The 25,516-nt window shown below is 38.6% G+C and overlaps 1 protein-coding gene and 1 long non-coding RNA gene across 5 annotated transcripts in view; one reads left to right on the forward strand and one right to left on the reverse strand.

Annotated features, from left to right (window-relative positions):
* The window catches only part of CBFA2T2 (CBFA2/RUNX1 partner transcriptional co-repressor 2), a 145,959-nt gene that overhangs the window by 70,695 nt on the left and 49,748 nt on the right, over positions 1-25,516 (forward strand). Inside the window, exon 1 of one of the 4 annotated variants that reach the window (XM_077872766.1) lies at positions 367-516. The exons of the other annotated variants lie outside the window; for them this stretch is intronic. The gene's annotated coding sequence lies outside the window, so the exon portion shown is untranslated. Of the gene's footprint in view, positions 1-366; positions 517-25,516 lie in introns of those variants that run through there. 4 annotated transcript variants of the gene reach the window in all.
* The window catches only part of LOC144298206 (uncharacterized), a 54,982-nt gene that overhangs the window by 15,900 nt on the left and 13,566 nt on the right, over positions 1-25,516 (reverse strand). The window lies entirely within an intron of this gene.

The raw sequence follows: 25,516 nt of genomic DNA on the forward strand, positions 1-25,516 counted from the left end.
ACAATAATGACAAGTGTAGTACATGAAAAGAAGAGGATAGAGAAGTTAGAGAGAGAGAGGACAGCTCTAATAGATGTTTGTAAGCCAGGGTGAGGAATTTGGATTTTATTCTAAGAGTGATTCGTACCCAGTGAAGGGGAAGTAGCATGACCTTATTTATATTTTATAAGGATCACCTTTCCTGTGGTACAGAGAAAGAATTGTATGAGGACATGGCTGACAGCAATAAAACTAGAAGTAAAAAGTTTGGATTAGGTTCATGATAGTGCAAGATAAGTGATTTTTGTATGTTTTGCTGGTATGTTTGGTGGTAGGTAGAATTTCCTTTTCTTTCTTTTTTAATTTTTTTAAAGATCTTATTTATTCATGAGAGAGAGAGAGAGAAGAGAGAGAGATAGGCAGAGGGAGAAGCAGACTCCCTGCAAGGAGCTTGATGTGGAACTCTATCCAGGATTGTGGGATCATACCCTGAGCCAGAGGCAGACGCCCAACTGCTGAGCTACTCAGGCATCCCAGGTAGGTAGAATTTTCAGAACTTCTTGATGAATTGACTATTGACCAAGAGAGAATACTTTCAAATAATTAGCATATCTGCCCTCGTTGTTCTTTTTTTAAGAATTATTTATTTATGGTGGGGGGGTAGGTAGAGACATAGGCAGAGGGAGAAACAGGCTCTTGGCAGGAGCCGGATGTGGGACTCAATCTCGGATTCATGACCTGGGCGGGATCATGACCTGAGCGGGATCATGACCTGAGTAGAAGACAGATGCTCAACCACTGAGCCACTCAGGCGTCCCTCTGCCCTCATTGTTATTCTTCCATTTATGTAAATACTTATTAAGTGCTCACTTTGGGAGAAACAGGTAGTAGATGATTAATAAGTAATATATGTAGTCTACAAGATATATTTTTTATATATTTTAAAAATGCTTGATTGTATACAAAAATGAGAAATGCTTGGGCACCTGAGTGGCTCAGTAAGTTGGGCATTTGCCTTCTGCTTAGGCCATGATCCACGGTCCCAGGATCCAGCCCTACCCTTGGTTGCCTGCTTAGTGTAGGGGTCTACTTCTTCCTCTCCCTCTGCTCCTCCCCCTACTCCCTCTCTCTCTCTCCTTCCATCTCTCTCTTGCTCAAATAAATAAAATCTTTTTGTTTGTTTGTTTTATGTTAAATGAAAAATGCAGGACGCCTGGGTGGCTCAGTGGTTGAGCATCTGCCTTCGGCTCAGGTCATGATCCTGAGGTCCTGGGATTGAGTCCTGTGTTGGGGTCCCTGCAGGAGCCTGCATCTCCCTCTGCCTATGTCTCTGCCTCTTTCTCTGTGTCTCTCATGAATAAATAAATAAAATCTTTTTTAAAAACTGAGAAATGTGGGGGATCCCTGGGTGGCTCAGCGGTTTGGCGCCTGCCTTCAGCCCAGGGCGTGATCCTGGAGTCCCAGGATCAAGTCCCACATTGGGCTCCCTTCATGGAGCCTGTTTCTCCCTCTGCCTGTGTCTCTGCCTCTCTGTCTCTGTCTCTCATGAATAAAATCTTTAAAAAAAAAAAAAAAAAAAAAAGAACTGCTAAGGAGAGAGGGAAAGGGCTTAAGAAATCCAGGTTAAGTAGAGGTAAGTATGGAAAGGGTGAGATGGTCCCACCTGAAAAGGTGGTGATTTTGAGTATGCAAAGAGATGATGGGTATAAAAGGTTCAGCATTTTATATGACACACTGTGCCTCTCACCTTTTGAGAACATATGATGAAGGTTGAAGATGATAGTTAATTGTGGAGTACAGTCTTGACTCTACCTGTGATGTTACATATATCTTTTTGAGCATAGGCAGGAAATCACCAAATGAAAGGCTAAAGAATTTGGAGTAAGGTTTAAAGAAATATAGCTCTCAGTGAGGCATGAAATGTACATGTGAAAACATTCATAATAGTACAGGACTAATTTAATAATCCACTCGTCTTTACAAATAATTTGCAAGGTCTGTGTACTTGTTTCCAGATAGATTTTTAGGTGGTGGGAAGCCTGGATGGCTCAGTAGTTGAGTGTCCACCTTTGGCTCAGGTCATGGTCCCAGGGTCCTTGAATCAAGTCCCTCACAATCCTTCTCCCTTTTCAGATGTCTCTGCCTCTCTCTCTGTGTCTGTCATGAATAAATAAAATCTTTAAAAAGCTTAGATTTTTAGGTGGTATATGATGAAAGATTTAAAAGCCCTTAAAACCAGCAGAGGATCAAGAGCCAAGGAATTTGAAGAAGGATCCTGAGTGAATGAAGCTGTTGCCACTCAGCCCTACATTAACCTTTTAGCTAAAAACTTTGTGTTTTTACCTTGTTTTCATCATCTGGTTAGAGAACACCTATCTCAAGAGTCTTTTATCCTAGCCTGGTGAATCAGGAAAGGGTATGCTGGGAAGAGGTGATACTGAGGTCAGCTGTTCATGTATGAATAAAAGCCTGGAGAAGATTAAGAAAAGGTTCCCTGTAAAGTATCAGGTCAAAAGTAGAGGATAATAAGTCTAGAAAGGTAGTCAGTGTCTTGGTTATACAGCATATCTTCTGCTGTGTTCAGGACCATTAACAGCTTTCAGAGTTTGTTATTTCTGTTTTTGATTTAATCAAAGAAATGTGACTTGATTGGAATTTTGGTGATGGAGGCTTCTGGGCGAAAGGTGTATTTCATAGAGATAGTCTTAAAGTCAGGGAGAACATTTTGAAGTGATTAGTATATATACATAGGCAAGAGATTGTGACAGTGAGAATTTTGTCTGTTGTAGGTTGAATAGAGAGGGCCAGAGGATTTGAACCAGATTGGGGGAATGATGCAATGCAAAGTAATGATTTGTTTGTTTGTTTATAAAAGATTTTATTTATTCATGGGAGAGAGAGAGAGAGAGAGAGAGAGAGAGGGGCACAGACAGGCAGAGGGAGAAACAGCCTCCATGCAGGGAGCCCCATGTGGGACTCAATCCCAGGACTCCGGCATCATGCCCTGAGCCAAAGGCAGACACCCAACCACTGAGCCACCTAGTCATCCTATGATTGGTTTTAAATACAAATGAAAACGAAAAGAGTGAGCTGATTAGTTGTTGGTTTTAATGTGGCCTGTAAAGGGTTTTTGTGCTTTCAAAGGAGGTTTAGAAAGACTGAATAAGCTTGGGTGCTATATGTATTTTATTAGACATTTGGGGGTGGCAAAATAATTTCTGAAATATTTCTAGCAACTTTATTTTCATTTTTTATCTACAAGATGAAAAAGTAAATTCTGGGGTTCTTTTTGATTAAATTAGCAAACCATATGGTGTTTACCCAGACTGACTGCTATGCAAGGTGGCTGTGTTATTTTTCTCTTTCAGGATATGATGTTTTACCTGATGCCAGTGTTCTCAAGCATTTATTTTCTAGGGAACAGTATGTGAAACAATTATTCTAGTCATATTCTTTTTTATTTCATTTTATGTATGTATTTATTTATTTATTTTTCTTTTATTTTATTTATTCATGATAGGCACACAGTGAGAGAGAGAGAGAGAGGTAGAGACATAGGCAGAGGGAGAAGCAGGCTCCATGCACCGGGAGCCCGACGTGGGATTCGATCCGGGGTCTCCAGGATCGCGCCCTGGGCCAAAGGCAGGCGCCAAACCGCTGCGCCACCCAGGGATCCCCTATGTATTTATTTTTAATTTTTTTTTTTTTAATTTATTTATGATAGTCACAGAGAGAGAGAGGCGCAGAGACACAGGCAGAGGGAGAAACAGGCTCCATGCACCGGGAGCCCGACGTGGGATTCGATCCCGGGTCTCCAGGATCGTGCCCTGGGCCAAAGGCAGGCGCCAAACCGCTGCGCCACCCAGGGATCCCCCCTATGTATTTATTTTTAAATTTAAATCCAGTATAGTTAATATACAGTGTTAGATTTAAGGTGTATAGTATAGTGATTCAACAATTCCATGTATTATTACTCAGTGTTGCTCAAGATAAGTGTACTCTTAATACCCTTTACCTATTTTACAACTTCACCACCTCCTCTCTGGTAACCATCTGTTTGTCCTCTATAGGTAAGAGTCTGTTTTTTAGTTTGCCTCTCTCCCCCCCACCTTTATTCATTTGTTTTGTTTCTTAAATTCTACACACGAGTGAAATCATATGGTATTTGTTTTTCTCTGACTGGCTTATTTCACTTAGCATTACACTCTGTAGATCCATCCATGTTGTTGCAAATGACAAGATCTCATTCTTTTTTTTTATGGTTGAATAATATTCCACCACTCACACACATCTTTATCTGTTCATCTATTGATGGATACTTGGGCTGCTTCCATAATTTGTCTATTGTAAATAAAGCTGCAGTAAACGTAGGAGAGCATGTATCCCTTCATCCCAACATCTCCTTAGTGTTTTCATATTCTTTGGGTAAATACCCAGTAATATGATTACTGGATTATAGGGCAGTTCTATCTTTAATTTTTTTTAAAGATTTTATTTATTCATGAGAGACACACACACAGAGACAGAGACAGGAACAGGCTCCCCAGGAGGCACCTGATGTGGGACTCGACCCAGATCCCAGGATCACACCCTGAGCCAAAGGTAGATGCTGAACCGCTGAGCCATCCAGGTATCCCTATCTTTAATTTTTTGAGTAAGTTCTTTTTTTTTTTTTTAATTCTTATTTATTTATGATAGTCACACAGAGAGAGAGAGAGAGAGAGAGACAGAGAGAGAGAGGCAGAGGGAGAAGCAGGCTCCATGCACCGGGAGCCCGATGTGGGATTTGATCCTGGGTCTCCAAGATCGCGCCCTGGGCCAAAGGCAGGCGCCAAACCGCTGCGACACCCAGGGATCCCTTTTTGAGTAAGTTCTATACTGTCTTCTACAGTGGTTGCACCAGTTTGCCTTTCCACCAACAGTGTGTGAGGGTTCCTATTTCACTGTATCCTCACCAACATTTATGTTTTTGATTTTAGCCATTCTGACCTATGTGAGGTGATGTCTCATTGTGGTTTTGATTTGCATTTCCCTGATGATGAGCATCTTTTAATGTATCTGTTGGCCATTTGTATGTCTTCATGGGAGAAATGTCTGTTCATGTCTTCTGCCCACTTTTAGTTGGATTATTTGGGTGTTTTTATGTTGAGTTATATAAATTCTTTGTATATTTTTGTTTTGTTTTTAACAAAAACAATGTGAGACTTTTGAACTCACTACCTCGAGATGAAGAGTAGCATGCTCTACCACTGACTAGTGAGCATGGTGCCAGGTGCCCTATCTTACATATTTTGGATACTAACTTTTTACTGCATATGTCATCTGCAAACATCTTCTCCCATTCCATAGGTTGTATTTTAGTTTTGTTGGTTGTTTCTTTTGCCGTGCAGAAGCTTTTCATTTTGATATAGTCCCAATAGTTTCTTTTTGTTGTTGTTTCCCTTGCCTCAGGAGACATACCTAGAATAATGTTGTTATGGCCAGTGTCAGAGAAATTACTGCCTGAGACTCTTCTAGGATTTTTATGGTTTCAGGTCTCATATTTTGGTCCTTAATCAATTTTGAGTTTATTTTTGTGTATGGTGAAGAAGGTGGTCCAATTTCATCCTTTTGCATTTTGCTATCCAGTTTTCCCAACACCATTTATTTGTTGAAGAGATTCTAGTCACATTTTTTTCTTTTTTAAACGATTTATTCATGAGAGACACACAGAGGCAGAGATCTAGGCAGAGGGAGAATCAGGCTCCCCCCAGGGGACCTGGTGCAGAACTCAATCCCAAGACCCCAGGACCACAACCGGAGCTGCTCAACCAACTGAGCCACGCAGGTGCCCCTAGTCACATTCTTTCTGAATGCCTCAATATGTATAGATGTCACCATTTATATAGTGTTTAGCCCTACTTTTGTATTAGTTTAGTATTTTTTAAAAAACCTAAATCTTCACTATAGGTTTATTTGCTGCTTTCCAACCTTTTCACATTATAGCACATAGAGAAATTGGTAATTCTGATTGGTCATTCCAGGCTGAGGAAATCAATATCTCAGTACACCCAGTCATTCATACCTGTTCATTGTTTCTTGGCATACAGCTTGAGAAGTTCTGCTCTAATAGAAAAGGTATAGAAACCTGTCTATATTGCATTTTAGTTAACTGGAATTTCTAGGCTCTATGATATGCTAGGTATCAGATATGCTAGGTAGTTGCTATGGTTATAAAAACCAAGAGCTCAAGGAACTCCATGGGTTCTCTGAGAGAGACAGTCACAAACAAATGGTGGCACATTATGACAAAGGACATTGCTCAGGTTTTTTTGTTTTTTTTTTTAAAGATTTTATTTATTTATTTGAGAGAGCAGAGAGCATGAGTGGGAGGAGGGACAGAGGGAGAGGGAGAAGCAGGCTTCCCACAGAGCAAGGAGCCCGATGTGGGGCTCAATTCCAGGACCCTGGGATCATGACCTGAGCCGAAGGCAGGCCCTTAACTGACTGAGCCATCTGGGCGCTCCTTTCATGCTTGTATCTATAAGGATCTGTGAGAGAGCAGATTTGGGAAAGTTTCACTCTGTCAGAGGGCAGTTGAGTCTCTGGGTGGGCTAATGAGGTGAGGTTTGGGTTGAGCCTTAAAGCAGAAGTTTCCAAAGCGACTGAATCAAGGAAGGCAGTCAAACTGTGGAGAGGGAACAATCTGTTTTATAGGCTCTGTGCCTGTTTATTTTCCTTTGGAGATCTCCTCTTAATATATAAGTAGATATCAGAACTTAGACGTGATGGCCACATGGTTATTTGCCCTGCTAAAGTGCCCATCTACCTTCCATTTACGTTTTTCGATTTAGTCTGCACTATAGTAATAGCCTTATATTTGCATTGTACTTTTAATTTTCAAATCTGTTTATCTTTTTTTTTTTTTTAATTTTTTTTTTTTATTTATTTATGTTAGTTACAGAGAGAGAGAGAGGGAGGCAGAGTCACAGGCAGAGGGAGAAGCAGGCTCCATGCACCGGGAGCCCGATGTGGGATTCGATCCCGGGTCTCCAGGATCGCGCCCTAGGCCAAAGGCAGGCGCCAAACCCCTGCGCCACCCAGGGATCCCCTCAAATCTGTTTATCTTTATAATACCTCCCCCCACCAAGGGATGGGGCAATAAAAACATGGTGGTAGTATTTTTACGGAGGAGAAACTGAGACATTGCCATCATATCAGCAATTTCCCCCCCAGGCTTGGTCTTTAAAAGGCAGGAATATAAAATCTTGAAGAGAAATTTCTATGATGACTAAATTTCTATGATTATCAGTTCCCAGATAATTTCTTTTTCCTTTGCTTTGATTCCAAAGGGATCTGTTTAACAGGAAGAACCTCTCACAGTTCTCTGGGCACAGCCATAGTGCTGACTTGATGGGGCAATGACCAGGAGGGAGCGAGCCAGTAACACAGACTGCACGGTTGCTGATCACAGAGCTCACAGCCTGACATCTGCAAGGTGCAGCTGTAGCCTTTTGCTGCAGCATATTCTTATTTCTGCTCCTACTTGCTGAAGAAGCACAGAGTTTGCAAGAAGAATGCAAGATAAACCATTCCAAACATAGAGTATGCTCCACCTCAAGGACTTATATTCTCTATTGGGTGAAGCTGTCTATAAGATCCCAGAGTTGGTACTTTTCCCAGTTCATTTATTGCCATGTTTATTCCATCTTCCCCCATACCAATTTTAGTTTACTGCCAAAATAAGATTGAGCTATCTTAACAGATGAATTGAGTAGGTGCTAATTGCGTCACTAAAATGTTTGCCAAAGAGATCTTATTTTCTAGCTGGTTTTGACCTGTTTCTATCCTACAGTCTCTCTTGGAAAACACAGTAGAAATGCCTGGTAATGTTTTAGGGTGTCATTGTTAAAGCAGTAGTGGTTGTTATTGTTATTGTAGTTTTTAAAAGATTTTCTTTATTTGAGAAACAGAGAACACAGAGGGAGAGAGAGAAGGGGAAGGAAAAGCAGCCTCACCCCTGAATGGAGAGCCTGACATGGAGCTTGATCCCAGGACCTTGAGATCATACCCTGAGCCAAAAGTAGACACTTAATCCACTGAGCCACCCAGGCACCCCTAAAACAGTAATTTGAATGAGCAATGATGGGTATTGATCCTTTATATTTGTGCCTATACATCGTATTTACCCCTTTTTCTTTTGGAAATAGGGATTTTTGGGAATACTGAAGGAAATGGCTTTTTTTTTAATCATTAATTTTGATGATCTATACTGGGAAGATAATTAATTTTGAGAATCTATACAGGTGTGGTGCCAACATTTTCAAAATTACGGTTTTAATTTTTCTTACTCTTCAATCCATTCATTTGACAGAGCGGGCTTGCTTTGTCAGAAGCCTCTCTGATTATCAGTTGAGGACATAAATGGGTTCCTACTTAATAGCTTCTACTTTGCAGTATTCTAACTTGGGCCCATTTCAGCTATAGACTCTACGTTTAACTTCACAGATCTGTGAAGAAAGACAGAAACTGTACAGAAATATGAAGTCTCTGCTCTAAGATCAATGTTCATTTCTTTTCTCATTAAATTCTTGGTCACAATGTACAAACTTGATTGAGTGCTAGCCCTCTAATAATTTACCCTTTCAGCATCATTCAGTGTAGATTTCTTTTGCTATAGTTACAGGCTCAGAACTCAAACAGAACTGTCACATCTTAACTATATGACCTTGGACTTAATTTAACTTCCTTGAGTCTTATTTTCTGGCTGAGTAAAGCGTTAATCTTGGTGGTACCTTCCATTGTTTTGGAGATGTGTAAATACACTGTTAACAGAGTGGTTAGTACCATTCTTTGCACATAATAAATAAATGTTATGTTATTGTTTGCAAATGAATGGAATGGGAGTAATATTTATTATTCTTATTATTCTTATTGCTTCTTGACTTCTGTTATCCTTCTGTGCAAGAAAGTCCCCCTACTCAAACCTTAAGTAAATTGGAAACCTGCTTTATTACCAGTATGTATTAAGAAAAGGTGTATTGTATTCATGAGTATATGAAGAAAGGCTTTTAAATCAGTTTTCCTTTGTTATCAGTTGGTCACTTTTTAGTGCTGTAAATAAATGGCTGCAAAATACAAATAACATCAAAACGTCACAACTTACATAAGAATAATACAAACGATTGCAGAAACAACGTAAGACCAAAAATTAATGGCCTCCTGCTAACACACACACACACACACACCTGATTTTTTTCCTTTATGGGTAACCGCTTTGGTGTTTGTATACCAATTCAAATGTTGTAAATTTTCTACATCTCTAAAATTTTGTCACTTGCCATTTTATAAATTTTAAAGGCAATTTATAGGATTGAATTGATTTATGTTGGGTGTAATTCCCTTGGTAATTAATTAATATTTAAAAATTTATTTATTTATTTGAGAGAGAGGATACAAGTAGGGGGAGGGGCAGAAGGAGAGGCAGACTTAACTGAGCAGGGAACCAGACATGGGCCTCTATCCCAGGACACCTGAACTAAAGACAAATGTTTAACCGACTGAGCTCCACCCAGGTGCCCAAGAGTGTTAGTTTTTGAAAAATAGATCCTTGAAAATTGGTGGAATTGAAAAGTCAAGGCTATATAAGTAGAGAAATGAAGCCTAAGTTGAATATGGAAATGAGATAAGCAATTCCTGTTAGTTTGGGGAAAGAATCCTAACCAAGGGAATTTTACTAAATGAACTTGTGCTTGCACCCATTTGCTGCTACTTTGCCTTCAATCAAGTCTTTTGCACTTTGTACATATTATCAGGTTGCAGAGTTGTTATGCTCTGCAGTGCCCCACGAAGCTGGTACAGCAACCCTTTGCCTGCAGTGCCTTACAGCTATCAGCCAAAGGGGACAAACACATGGCATTGTAGTGTATTTCCAGATGTCATTCTATTCAGATGACTTAGAGTTTAAGAAGGGTGTTTGCTCTAGAATAGGGGAAAAATTGTCACTTTGGCATAAGGCCCACCCTGGCACCATTCCCCTCACCTGTTACTGATTATAAGTGAATGCTGGTCAGTCAGGTTGGAAGAACATGGATCTGATTATTAAACTTAGCCTTCAAGGATGAAATATTGCAGGAAATTTGAAGGATGGCATAAGCTGGCAGTACAGAAGAGTTGAAAGAAGACTCTTTCATACCTATTGTACAGAGATTTGATGTAGAGACAGCCTGAGTGATATCTATATGCCAAAGAGATATCATACCAAGAAAAACTTCCTGTAAAGGAGGGGAGAAGAATAGCTGGTGGAATCCTTTAAGCTGATTTTTTAAAATATATATAATTCAAATAAAATACACAGATGCTGTGTTCAGTCTAATAAATTTTTTATGGTTGTCTACTTTTGTATAACCATAGTCCTAAATAAGAGTTAGAAAACTTATATTTACCAGAAAAGACCTCCTTACCTCCTGCAACCAGTATCTCATTTCTCCCCCTGTATTTCCTTTTCATGTAAGTGGAATCATATAGTATGTATTCTTTTCTGTCTGGCTTTTGTGTTTTCTGAGTTTTATACAATGTAATTATGTGAATTAGTGGCTTTTTCCTTTTTAATATTGTCATATTCCTTTGTGTGAATGTACATGAGATTATCCGTTCACCTGTTGGTAGACATTTGGGTTGGTTCCAGTTTTTTGCTATTATGAAGAAGACTGCTATAAACATACATTTGTGAACATACATTTTAATTTCTTTTGGGGTTGAATTAGTCATCGAGTAAGATGTATGTTTAACTTTATAAAAAACTGCTAAGCAGTTCTGCAACAGTCCAAAATAGTTGTACCTTTTACACTCCTGTCAGTAAGTATGAGAGTGCCATATGCTCCATATCCTATTTAACATTTTTTATTTTAGTATTTTTGTGAGTATATGATCATAGCTCATTATGGTTTTAATGTGCATTTCCTTGATGATTAGTGGTGTTGATTACCTGTATGTATTGGACATTGCTATGTCTTCCATTCTTAAGACATATTAATCTGGGAACCCTGGGTGGCGCAGCGGTTTAGCGCCTGCCTTTGGCCCAGGGCGTGATCCTGGAGGCCCGGGATCGAGTCCCACGTTGGGCTCCCGGTGCATGGAGCCTGCTTCTCCCTCTGCCTATGTCTCTGCCTCTCTCTCTCTATCTCTCTGTGTAACTATCATAAATAAATAAAAATTTTAAAAAAGTTAAAAAGACATTTATCTATACAAATCTTTCAGAAATTAGGTTGTTTGTGTTTTTATTGTTGACTGTCAATTCTATATTCTAGATAAGAGTCCTTTGTTAGATATATGAGCTGTGAGTAATTAAAAAAAAATCTATGGTCCATCTGTCCATTTTCTTTCTTTCTTTTTTTTTTAAAATTTTATTTATTTATGATAGTCACAGAGAGAGAGAGAGAGAGGGAGAGGCAGAGACACAGGCAGAGGGAGAAGCAGGCTCCATGCACCGGGAGCCCGACGTGGGACTCAATCCCGGGTCTCCAGGATCGCGCCCTGGGCCAAAGGCAGGCGCCAAACCGCTGCGCCACCCAGGGATCCCCATCTGTCCATTTTCTTAATGGTATCTGTGGATGAACAGAAGACTTAATTTTCATAAAGTCTGATGTATCAATTTAAGAAAATTTATGGTTTGTGCTTTTTTATGACCTGGCCAGGACTTTTTTGCTTAACGAAGGGTCATGAAGATACTCTTCTGTTCTTTTTCTAGAAATTTTCTGGGTGTTAATCTATAGTCCATGTTTAAATAGTTTTTGTAGATTGGATGGCAGGTTTGAGATTAATTTTTTTCTACTTGACCTATCTAGCTTCAACAATATTTGTTAAAAGACTTTTCTTTCCTCATTGAATTGATTTGGCACCTTTACTAAAAATCACTTGCCATTAAGTAGTTTGTGCTCTTTATTCTTTTTTGAGATTGCTTTGACTATCCTTAACATTATCACATACATAACTTCTTGATGTGTTTATCCGTTGTCTTTTTTGCCCCCCCCTTTAAGATTTCTATTTTACTTATTTGAGAGAGAGAGAGAGAGAGAGAGTGAGCCCGAGCCAGAGAACACAAGTAAGGGGAATAGCAGAAGAAGAGGGAGAAGCAGCCTCCCTGCCCCCCACCCCACCCCCTTTCCATGCAGAGCAGGGAGCCTGATGCAGGGCTCAGAACATTGGCATCATGGCCTGGGCCAAAGGCAGCCGCTCAACCAGCGAAGCCACCTAGTCATCCCTCTTTTCTTTTTAATGCAGAGATAATCTTGAATTTCTAAAACTTTTACAAAATTGAAATACACATTTTATGTAATTTCAATAAAAAGTTGCAGAGTAATATTACTGCACAGTATAATTTACCTGTTATGTTTAGAATAAAGCGTATATATGTAAAAGTATGGAACAAAGTATTAAAATAGAAGAATCCTTTTGATTATTCCCCATTAGAAACAAAGCCAGCATTTACCTTGTTTTTATTGGATTTAATTCAAGGTTGAGGGTCACTTGGGTGGGTCAGTTTGTTAATCATCTGCCTTCAGCTCAGGTCATGAACTCAGGTTTCTGGGATCAAGCTCCAAGTTGGGGTGAGCCTGCTCTTCCCATTCCCTCTCGTTCTCTCTCACTTAAATAATAAAATCTTAAAAAATATCAGGATTGAAGTTTTCATCCTAATTCCCCATCCTGATTGTTGGCTTATTTTGTCCTGATTGATTTTTTAAAAGATTTTATTTATTTATTCATGAGAGATAGAGCTAGACAGAGACATAGGCAGAGGGAGAAGCAAGCGCCTTGCAGGGAGCCTGGCAGCACTTGAACCCAGGACCCCAGGATAACGATCTGAGCCAAAGGCGGACACTTAACTGCTGAGCCACCCAGGTGCCTCTATCCTGATTGTTTTTTATTTAAAAAAAAATTTTTTTTTTTTTTTAATGATAGAGAGAGAGAGAGAGAGAGGCAGAGACAGGCAGAGGGAGAAGCAGGCTCCATGCACCAGGAGTCCGACGTGGGATTTGATCCCGGGTCTGCAGGATCGCGCCCTGGGTCAAAGGCAGGCGCCAAACCGCTGCGCCACCCAGGGATCCCCTGATTGTTTTTCAATCTAATAGCCTTATTATTAGGAAAACATGTATAGCCCACTTAGAATTGCCTAAGAGTTGACTTAAACAAATTTTAAAAAATTAAATAAAATCAAGTGTGTATTATGTCCTGGCTACTGGACTTGGCTAGAATACAGCAGTGATCCAGACAGACATGGCTCCAAATCTCAAGGAGCTTACAATATGAGAGGCAGAGGCTGGCCTTTTCTGAAACAGAAATGAACAGATTATGCATTTGTGATCTTGTGATGTGAACAAAGGATTTTCGGTGTTCTTCATTATACAGGAGCTGATGGACATGTCAAAAATATCACCCAGTGGGGCGCCTGGGTGGCTTATCACTAAACCCCTCCCTCCAACTCTTGATTTTGGCTCAAGTTATGATCTCAGGGTTGTGAGATCCAGTCCTGCATCAGACTCTGTGCTCCATGTGGAGTCTGCTTGAGATTCTCTCTCTCTCTCTCTCTCTCTCTCTCTCTTTCTTTCTCTCCTTCCCTCCCTCTCCCCTTCTCCTCCCCTTGCTCGTATTCTTTCTTGAAATAAATAAATAAAATCTTTTTAAAAAAATTACCATCTAAGAAAGTGATCTCTCTTACCATTTGAGTAGGATTCATCTGCAGCATACAGATATCACTGCCATTTGTTTTGTTTTGTTTTTTTATTTTCCTTTAAAAAAATTTTTTTTAGTGTTATTTTTGAGAGACAGAGTGAGTGAGAGAGAATGCACACAAGCAGAGGGGGAGAGAGAGACAGGTTCTCGTGCTGAGCAGGGAGCTTGATTTGGGGCTCGATACCAGGACCCGGGATCATGACCTGAACCAAAGGCAGACACTCAGCCAACTAATTGAGCCACTCAGGCACCCCTGGTTTTGTTTTTTAATGAAAATATGTCATGAATCCTTAGTATACAACAAGAACATTGTGATGAGCAAATATATATGTCTATGGTTATGTCAGTAATGTAGTTTTTTTAGTATTACCTTCTAAAATTTTCTTTGCAAAGACTTTTGTACCTATGCTCAGTATTTTAACTCAGGTTCTTTTCTTTTCTTTTCTTTTCTTTTCTTTTCTTTTCTTTTCTTTTCTTTTCTTTTCTTTTTTTTTAAAGGAGTGGGGGTGTTGTTTTAATCCAGAGGAACCAGAAGTGTTAGCCTATGTTTTAAAACTCACATTTGATAGTGGTACAAACAGCTGTCACACTGAATAATTGTCAAGTCATTATGAGGGTTTCCGTTGCTCACTAATCTGTAGGTATAAATCTGGATTTTTAACCACATGTGATTGGTAAAAATTAGTTCTTAGGAGAGTTTATGCTGTGTAGGCCATCTGTTCTGTTCTCAAACAGAATGAAAAGTTAGCCTCTAAATTTGTAAGCCAGTGAACTAAGATGTATGTTAAGAAGGTGGGATGAGCAAAGTCTCTAGAAGAGACATCCCTGTATTTGGTTGCAGAAGCAGTATTGTATGTGGATATAGTCTACTTTTGATGGACAAGAATGTTTTTAGCTGATTCTTCATGGTGGCCATCAACCTGTTTTATCATTTAAATACAATACGATTTGATTGTTTTTTATAAGATTCACCTTATTCTTGCCTTTTTTGTATGTCTCTACTTCCAGTCTACTTGAAGTCCCTGATTTTAATTCTTTTTTTTTCCCCTCCTTTTAATTCTTTTTTTTTTGTCCTCCTTTTAATTCTTAATCACCTAGCTATCCTCTGAACTCTTTGAGGGTTAGTATTACAGCTTCATGTTTGTATTCCATGCGCTTAGTACAGTGCTTGGATCATGTTAGTCTCTCAGCAATAATTGATAAAATGAATCATCATGGCAACTTCTTGCTTTAGGAATAACAGCACTCAGGGATCCCTGGGCTCAGTGGTTGAGCGTCTGCCTTTGGCCCAGGGCTTGACCCTGGAGTCCTGGGATCGATTCCCACATTGGGTTCCCTGCATGGAGCCTGCTGCTTCTCCCTCTGCTTGTGTCTCTGCCTCTCTCTTTCTGTATCTTTCATGAATAAATAAATAAAATTCTTAAAAATAAAAAAAGACTTAAAAAAAAAAAAAAGGAATGACAGCACTCCCTTTCATTAAAACCAACTTCTTGGGGCATCAGGGTGGCTTAGTTGGTTTAAGTGTCCGACTCTTGATTTTGGTTCAAGTCTTGATCTCAGGGCCTTGAATTCAAGCCCCACGTTGGGCTCCATGCTGGGCGTGGAGCCTACTTTAAAAAATCAAGAACAAACAAAACAAAAATACCAACTTCTTAGTTTTTCCACAGTCCCTTTCAGTTTTGCCTGATTGTCTTTGCTTTTTACATGTTATTTTGGTTATTATCTCATGCTTTTTCCCTGTACATTATATCAAGGATTTTTCTATGTTGCTGTATATTTATCTGTCATTATTTCAATGGAGAAGTACACTCTGAATGTGCATGCATTGTTTTCATCCTGTAACATCTACAATTAGATTCTATTTTTTTTTATAATTTGTAATTGTAATTAGATTGCAGATTAATTAGATTGTGTTGCCATCTACCAGTCCTTTATACAGGAGCACTGTTGTATTAATTTGAGGAATCTGTTACTTTGGTTTACTCATTACTGTAAAGTTGTTCTAGCCACATGGTAATGGGCCTTTTCCCAGGACCACAGCCCAAGCCCCTTATCCTTATCTGGTCTCATTTTCTTGGTCTGGACAGACTGACTGTATGGTTTTGTAGTTTAAAGTTCTTCAGCTGATTGGGGAGATACAATTATTCTTATGAATCAGTACTTTGAATATAATTTTTGATTAGCTTTGAGGGTGTGTCTTTATTTCTGAGTTCATTATGTTTATATGAAACGTCTCAGTATTTTATATTAAGTAAATTGTATTAGGAAATATTTTTCAATCATTTAGAAAAGGATAAAATTACACACAATTGAGAATGAATTATTGTTGAATTAACATAAGAAATCATAGAGGGATGTTGATTAATTAAATAAGTCCTAAGTCACCTTGTTTCGATTTAGGTGGTGACCTAGTCAATGCCAGCAGTGCATTTAGAAACCATTTCCTCAGATGTATTTTTTCTGTAGGGAGTGGTATGGTAGTAGGCTTTCATTTTCAGTACTTTCACTCCCAAAAGACAACTGTCTCAATGTTTGAAGCACTTTCCTGTACCTCTTCTTCTACCAACTGTACCATGCGTTTAATTGTGGGCTTGCTCTCTATTTTCTTTCTTGATTGCATACTCTCATCTTTGTCATTAGGTTTAAGCGACATTTTTGGTTTACACCTTTCCCTCAGCCCATTAGGTAATCTCTAGCTAGCTTCTACACCTGGCTTCTTAGTAGGTGCAGTAATAACAATAATAATAGTGGGTGGTGGTGGTGGTGGTGGTGGTGGTGGTATGTTTTGTGTAGTTTGCAGTTTAGAACAGGATTATTAGGGACGCGTGGGTGGCTCAGGGGTGGGCATCTGCCTTTGCCTCAGAGCGTGATTCCAAATTCCCAGGACTGAGTCCTGCATGGGGCTCCTTGCATGGAGCCTGCTTCTCCTCCCTCTGCTTGTGTCTCTGCCTCTCTTTCTGTGTCTGTCATGAATAAATAAATAAAATCTTAAAAAAAAAACAAACAAGATTATTAACCTGATGACAAAACAAATTGGACAGAGAGGCCAGCTTAACTGCCTATTTTACATAGTGTACCATTTTAGATGTTCTTATTTGTTTACAATGGTATCTTTTAAACTCACAATGAACTTGTGACAGGTTAACTGACATGTCGTTCATCGTACAACCAAGTTACTGGGATTGTATCTTAGGGTAGTAGGTCTAAATAAAGAGCGTGTTTTTACCTATCTATGCCTCTCAGGTGGGGTAAGACTGGGGTCTAGGGTTTCTGACCTTCAATTTTTTTTTGTCATTCATTCTATTGCAAATATTCTGTGCCATTGTTCCCTGACCTTTAACTACTTGTTAAAATTTCTGTTTCAAAAATGAGGTCACTGTAACTAGATCATACTGCTTCTGTGTGAAGAAAGACTTAACATGTTAGGAATGCTTGGCAGCCCAGTGGATGTCTTATAATTCTCCTGTAGAAAAGGAAATTGAGTGAGAGAGCAAATGAGAATATTTTATAAGCAATCTTCTAAAAGGATTTGAGGAAATTAGTATTTATCTATTATTCCCACATGTCTTCAGTTCCATTCAATTTCATTTTTGTGTTCCTTTCCATACTGTGACCATATGTATCTTTTTTATAAATAATTGTAATTATACTGTATATATCATTTTTGTAGAAGACTTCCCCCACAATCTTATACTGTATGCATTTTCCCAAGTGTTAAATGATTTTCATAATTATAATTTTTAATGCCTTTACAGTTCACATTGACATGCGGTTCCACCATTTAATTAACCATTCCTGTGTGGTATAAATTGGTTTTTCCCTTGAGTTATTTTCTGAGGACAAATTCCCAGGAGTGAGGTCACACAGTCAAACTGTAGGAAACATTTTTCTGGCAGAGAAATTGTTTTTTAACCACACTAATTGAATGTCAGTACTTTAACATACATTTATTTCTGTGCCTTTTCTTCCTAGTACATTAGTAATCCAATACTGTAACTAATGGAAAGTAACAAGCATTTAGATAAAGCCCTACAGTTTGAACTGGAAATACATCATTATTTTCTCCCCAAATTCACTATACTATTTTGTTAGGCTTTGGCAGAATGATGGAGGACTGGCTGAGGGAATGTGGAGAAATTGATATTAAAACCTTGGCCATGGCAGATTTAAAGTAAACTTTAGGAGAAAAGCTTTACTATGGAAGGAAAGCATGATTATTCTTTCATGGTGGGCTATTGAAATATGAGTTTAATCCTTTTGTCCTCCTTTGCACACCAGTCTCAATTTGATTATTGCTCCACTCCGCTAAACAGGTAGCTAATTAATGGGTATGATACTTTTTTGGGGGGTGGTGGTGGTGGTATGATACTTTATGTTGTGAGGGAGTGCCAGTACATGCTCATGTAATACTGTCAATGTTGTAATAAATTAATATTCTTTTCCCCCTTATTTTATTTTTTTAAAATTATTTATTTATTTATGATAGTCACACACAGAGAGAGAGAGAGGCAGAGACACAGGCAGAGAGAGAAGCAGGCTCCATGCACCGTGAGCCTGACGTGGGATTCGATCCCGGGTCTCCAGGATCGCGCCCTGGGCCAAAGGCAGGCGCTAAACCGCCGCGTCACCCAGGGATCCCTTCCCCCTTATTTTAAAAATAAGTAAACAGAGATTTTTGTTAAGGTTGGTTCTTTACCCAAAACAGTGGAACTTGCTCATCCTATCCTCTCTGAAGGTTTTAAGCAGAGATGGGATTCATGAAAGCCATTTATATTCTATAACAGATTCTTGCATTGAGTATGAGTTAAAAATAGATAAAATCTAAAGATCCTTCACAGTCAAGAGTTTCTAAATAATAAAAAGTGCTTTGTGGAGCATGGATGGCCAAGGGGAATTATAATAGAGAAGTAAAGATAGAAAAGCAGCTCTGAATCAGGAAAAGGTCCTGTGATCCTACAGAGGTATATGTTTTGACTGTTAATTTTTTTTCCTCAAAGATTCATAATTAGGGCGTAGAAATTCAAGATTGTCCTAGTTTGAAACTGGGAACTGGATTGCTAGCTTTTTCAGAGTATATAGGAGAGTCTCCAAGAATTGTCTTTACCTGAATCTAAACTTTGTTACTTAAATGTAATATTCTTTGTCTTTGTTGATTGAAATTCATTTTAATTATATTTCCTTTGGTAGATTTGTATGGAAAACCAATTAAATCATTTTACATATGCTTAATTTTAACTTGTTTTGGCATTTAGAGCCATTAATCTTAACTCATGATTTCTGTCCCAAGGCGAATGAGAGGCAGATGCTCACATCTGGACCATTTGTTCTAAACATTGTTTCCTTCACATAGTTTACATTGCATTAGAACTTTGATAGTGATGAAGTCAGGAATTTAGAATGAATCATTGGGTCTTCCCATTAAAATGAGAAGACTGAAACTTCAACTTAATGGAGACTTGTAGACTTGAGTATTATTTTTGTTGGTATTTTAATTTAAAATATGCATTATAATAAAGCACCTCAGTTCCATATGTATATTATATCCCTCAAAGTTTGAGGCCCATTAAACGATTAGTTAATTAAATTCTTTTTATTTTGAGCTTATACCCTGAGAAGGAAAAATCAAAACTATCCTACTCGAAGTTGCTCAGCCTTTTTTTTTTTTTTTTTAAGATTTTATTTATTTATTCATAGAGATACAGAGAGAGAGAGAGAGAGGCAGAGACACAGGCAGAGGGAGAAGCAGGCTCCATGCAGAGAGCCTGAGCCTGACGTGGAACTCGATCCTGGGACTCCAGGATCATGCCCTGGGCTGCAGGCGGCGCTAAACCGCTGCGCCACCGGGGCTGCCTGAAGTTGCTCAGCATTAATTTTGTGAGGTCATCATTGTCCAGATTCTCCTTGAAATGACACAAAGATGAATTTGTTCCCATGGCTTATGGTCTGCTCTAGATTGTTCTATTTTTTTATTTGTTTTGATTGTCAGCACTAACCCAGCAGCTGGACAGTATTGACTACATATTATAAGCAAGTAACTGAGACTTTGAGGAGGAACTGTTCCTACTATCAAAGATCTAGAAAAGTAGTTAAACGATCAGGTTAAACGATCTGTGTGACTCCAGAGACCCATATTTTTTTCTATCACTATATATATTCCTCTGTAAGAGCTATCTAACTATATTCCAGCCACAAGTAGAGGCTACATATGTAAAATTTTCTAGTAGCTTTATTTAAAAAGAACAGGTGAAATTACTTTAATAATATATGTGTCTAAAATATTATTTCATGGGCACTTGGGTGGCTTATTCGGTTGGGCATCTGGCTTCTGCTCTGGTCATGATACCAGGGTCGTGGGATTGAGCCTCAAGTTGAGTTTGGCTCCGTACTCAGCAAGAAGCCTGCTACTGCCTCTCTCTGCTCCTCCCCCTGCTTGGGCTCTCTCTCTCTCTCTTTCTCAAATAAATAAATCTTTAAAAAAATAAAGTACCATTTCAACAATCATTATTAAAACTATTGAGATATTATATTCCTTTTTAAATTTATTTTTTATAATTTATTTATTGATTGATTGATTGATTGATTCATGAGAGATAGAGGCAGAGACATAGGCAGAGGGAGTAGCAGGCTCCATACAAGGAGCCCAATGTGAGACTCAATCCAGGAACTCCAAGATCATGCCCTGAGCCGAAGGCAGATACTCCATTGCTGAGCCACCTGGCGTCCTGTATATTCCTTGTTTTAGTACTAAATCTTGAAACTGGGATCCCTGGGTGGCTCAGTGGTTTAGCGCCTGCCTTCTGTCCAGGGCATGCATGATCCTGGAGTCCCAGGATGGAGTCGTGTGCGCCTTGGGCTCCCTGCATGGAGCCTGCTTCTCCCTCTGCCTATGTCTCTGCCCCCCCATCCCCCCCTCTCTCTCATGAATAAATAAATAAAATCTTTAAAAAATATATAAATAAATAAATCTTGAAACTTGGTATTATTTTATGTAAAGCATATCTGAATCTAGACTAGCCACATTTCTGGTGCTTATTAGCTGCGTGTAGCTAATCGGTACCATATTGGATAGTGCAGCTCTATATTATGAAATCCTATACAAAAATCTATATTAGAAAATGTTAATTTGTGTAATGTTAATTTGTGTAATGTTATAGAAATAATCTTTATATTGCACATGGATTTGCCAGAAGCTTTCTCTGAATACCATAGTTTAGAGAATACTTGTTGTCATGACTCAGGAGCACATCTACTCATAAACTCAAAAAATGTCTATAATCCCATTGTCTTGTCCACAGAGAGCTTCCAGAAAGTAGTTAAACCGATCAAACCCTCAGCTAGTTTTTGATACTGCTTTAAAGTAGTTTCCCAGAGAGAGTTTAATAAGTAAACTCTTGGAAACCAGATTGAATTAAGCACATAGACATTTTCCCCCCTTCTTGGCATCCTACCGCTGTGAGCAGCAGGACTATGTAGTTTGGTGGGTTTACACAACCACTTGTCTTTTGATTACTCATGATAAGATAGTTTTATTCAAATATTTGACAATGTTAAGACCCCAGGAGACAGAACTATTAATGGCACCGTTTTTAAAGTTTTGCAAACTTTTGACTTGCTTAGTAGAAGATAACTGGATTCTCATTTGCTTCCACACGGAGTCTCTTACATTATCATTCATTGCGTAGTCACTGGAAAAGGCCACTGTACATTCATGAAAGCATAAGAGTAATGAAATCAGACAACCTCCTATTATGAAAATTATCCCTACACACACACACAGCCCCAGAGGTTTCTGGAATCCCTTAGAGTTCCCAGACCACAGTTTGAGAAGCCTGAATATATCATTGCATTTAAGCCAAAGTAAAGAGTTTATGTTGTAAGAGCATTTGGAAACCATTAGAGCAGTTTAAGTAGATCTATAAAAGGATCTACTTGATTTTTAAAAATTTTAAATCTTTTATTTAAAAAAATTTTTAAGTAAGCTCTGTGTGTAACATGGGGCTTGAACTTATGACCCTGAAATCAAGAATCCATGCTCTGTCAACTTAGCCAGCCAGTCACCCCTACTTGAGGTTTTTATTCAACACTTTGACTGCTACATGCAAAATGGCTTAGAAAGGACAAAAAGCAAAAAAAAAAAAGCAGGATGAGTAGTTAGGAGGCAGTTGCCTCAGGTAAGAGATGACAGTGGCTTGAGTTAAAATGGAACAGTGGAGATGAGATAAGTGATATATAGTAATATATTTTATAGTTGACTTGTCAGAATTTACTGATGGATTACTCTAGAAAGTTCAGTGTTCCAGAGAAATTGTAGCACCAAGTGCATCAGTAGATGGAACCAGAGAGACCCGTGTTGAATCTTAGGAAAGCCATTAACTTGCTGTGTGAGAAATTTTTATCATTTTTCTTGTCTCCAGAAAAACTTGTAAGAAGGATTTTATTTAACCAGGACTACAGTTAACTGACCCATTGACAGTCTTTGATCTCTGAGTTATCTGACCTGAGCTGCGTGTATTTGGCCAGAACAACAATGCCACACAATATTCAGAGGCTGCTGATATTCATTAGATTTAGATTATGGTAGGAGTAACCTCCATGGGAAGGCAAGATGTTAATCAAACGCAGTTTTAAGTCATTTCTGTTCATGTGAAAAATATTAACTTGGTGGAGACTTGAAACAGATGGTGTGCAGTTGGAGTAGATAACTATATTATTCCAAATAAACATTTGCTGGAGCTGGGAAGCAAAAATCCATATTTCACTTTTCCCTATTTACATTATCAAGTCAGCTGTGTTGCTGCTGCTTTTAACTTGCATTAAGGTTATCAACAAGGTTTTGATGTTGGCAGGCAATTACAACATATCTTTAAATATTAAAGTCATTAGCATTGGAGGAGACCCGTTAGTTACTTTCAACATATAGTGGCATAATGATTATGAATACATTACTGATGGATAGCTGTCTCAAAATATCTCCTGTATCAATAGTGTAACAGCACTTTCTCACTGGGTACTTTATGACCTTTCCACATCTTGCTTTCCTTCATGTTACAGAGGAGGAAAGCAGGACTCTGGAGTGACTTGTTCAAGGTCCCACAGCACATAAATTGGTAGAACAATCAGGATGCAAAGCTGTATCTTGCAATTTTATTCCAGCCTTCTTTCCTCTCCATCTGAGGCATAATGAAGCAATTGTAATTGTGTCTAATACTGAACTCATCATCTCTCCCCTCCAATATACTTTCCTTTTAGTGGCCTCTGTCTTGGTCACTTGTTTTATCTTCCACATCTAATCAACCAACAAATCCTATTTATTATAACTCTAAATATGTTTGAAATCTGCCCCCCGCCCTTACCATTCCTGTTGCTACTGCAGTCTCAGGCCACAGTCATCTCTCATTGTAACAACCGTTTAATAAATAGTATCTTCCTGTATTATGATCTTAACATTTTTCCCATTGCAGCTAGTGATCTTTCTTTTCTTACGAAATATTTCAGGCTTACAAAATAAGAAAACACACAGCATAACAAACACTCGTGTACCCACTCTTAGCTCTATCAAAATTTAGTAGTTTGTCTTACATTTTGCTTCAGATCTTTCAAAAAAGTAAAATATTAGAACTACAATCTGTAGCTGCCTGATACTCAGTTCCTTTTCTTCCGTTTGGTGTAGTTATTGTCTTGAATTTGATATTTATTATTCCTTTGTTTTTATTTTTTAAAGATTTTATTTATTATTTATTTTATTTATTTTTTAAGATTTTATTTATTTATTCACGAGAGACACAGAGAGAAAGAGAGGCAGAGACACAGGCAGAGGGAGAAGCAGGCTCCAGGCAGGGATCAATCCTGGGACTCCAGGATCATGCCCTGGGCCAAAGGCAGGCGCAAAAGTGGTGAGCCACCCAGGGATCCCTAAAAGATTTCATTTGTTTATGTGAAAGAGCACAAGCAGGCAGAGGGGCAGAGGGAGCAGGAGAAGCAGGCTCCCCACCAAGCAGAGAGCCCAACCTGGTGCTGGATTCCAGGACCCCCCAAGACCCGGGGATCACGACCCGATGACCCGACCCGATGACCCGATGAAGGCAGATGCCTAACTTGAGCCACCCAAGCGCCCCTATTACCTTGTTTTTAAAGTTTTTTTTTTTTTTTTTTAATTTATTCATGAGAGACACAGAGAGAGAGGGAGAAGCAGGCTCCATGCAGGGTGCCTGATGTGGGACTGGATCTGGGGAACTCCAGGACCACTCCTTGGGCTGTAGGTGGCACTAAACCGCTGAGCCACCGGGGCTGCCCTAGTTTTGTGTTCTTTTGTGCATTTACATTTAACATGTTAATTTTTGAACCTAAATTTTAGTATTTGTTCATCAGATTACTCTAAAAATCTTGGGTGCATTCAATTAGAATTGCTTTGAGGGCAGCCCAGACTGCTCAGCAGTTTAGCATCAGCTTCAGCCCAGGGTGTGATCCTGGAGACCTGGGATCAAGTCCCACATCCAGTTCCCTGCATGGAGCCTGTTTCTCCCTCTGCCTGTGTCTCTGCCTCTCTCTCTTTCTCTTTCTCTCTCTCTGTGTGTTTCTCATGAATAATAAATAAAATCTTAAATTTTTTTCATTGAATTTCTACATTAAAATGAAGAGAAAATGTTGGTGATAATCATAAGCATAAGCATGCTAGAGCTTTCTAACTGCTTAAATCTCTTTTTATGTCTTTTCAATTACTTACATTCATCATAAAGTTTATATATTTTGTGTCAGGCTTATTTCTAGATGGTTTATAATTTTTGTTGTAATTCATATATTTTTGAAAATAGTATTTGTTTGCCAGGATATAGGAATCCAATTCATTTTTATAATATTGAACTTCTATCTAACAGTCTTACTGAACTGCGTAATCTAATTATTGAATGGTAGATTCTCTTGGTTTTCTTTTATAGAAAGTCATCTGATATGTACAAAAGGACAGTTTCATTTCTACCTTTCAGGTCTTCATACCCATTATTTCTTAACAGTCCTGCTGCTGTGGTTTGATTCTTGAATAAATGTTGACTGGAAGCTTTGATTTATCTCCTTTCTGAGATGAAAGGCATTGCTTGTAATAATACTTCACCAATAAGTATGATATTTTATATGGGTTTTTGGGAAATACCCTTTATCCAGTTAAGGAATTGATCTTCTCTTTCTAGTTTTCTTCATATTCATGAGTGGAAATTGGGTCTTAATGAAAGTTTTTTCTGTAATTATTTAAGTGATTTTAAGGTATTTCTTTTAATCTGTTAATATGTTGAATTATATTGGATTTTAAATATATAAAATTAACCTTGCATTCTTGGATAAACTCACCTTGATTGCAATTATAAAAAAAATACATTACTGCATTTGGTTTGCCTTTTTTTTTTTTTTAAGATTTTATTTATTCATGAGAGAAACAGAAAGAGAGGCAGAGAGACAGGCAGAGGGAGAAGTAGGCTCCCTAGGGGGAGCCTTATAGAGGACTTGATCCCAGGATACTGGGAACAGGACATGAGCCAAAGGCAGATGTGCTTAACCACGGAACCACCCTGGTGCCCCTGGTTTGCTTTTTTCCCTCACCTTTATTGTGGTATAATTTAGATCAGATAAAATCCATTTATTTCATGTATACAGTTTAAGTTTTAGCTATCATATCTAGTTGTGTTAGCATCATTACAATCAGGTTGTAGAATATTTCCATCACTATAGAAAGCTTTATCATGCTCTCTGACATGCCCCTTTGTAGTCCATTTCTTTCCATCAGTCTCAGATAGCTACTCATTTGCTTTTTGTCATTAATTTTGTCTCAAATTTTGTA

The sequence above is a fragment of the Canis aureus genome, chromosome 26 (assembly GCF_053574225.1).
Source record: "Canis aureus isolate CA01 chromosome 26, VMU_Caureus_v.1.0, whole genome shotgun sequence".
In the NCBI taxonomy this organism is placed as follows: domain Eukaryota; kingdom Metazoa; phylum Chordata; class Mammalia; order Carnivora; family Canidae; genus Canis; species Canis aureus.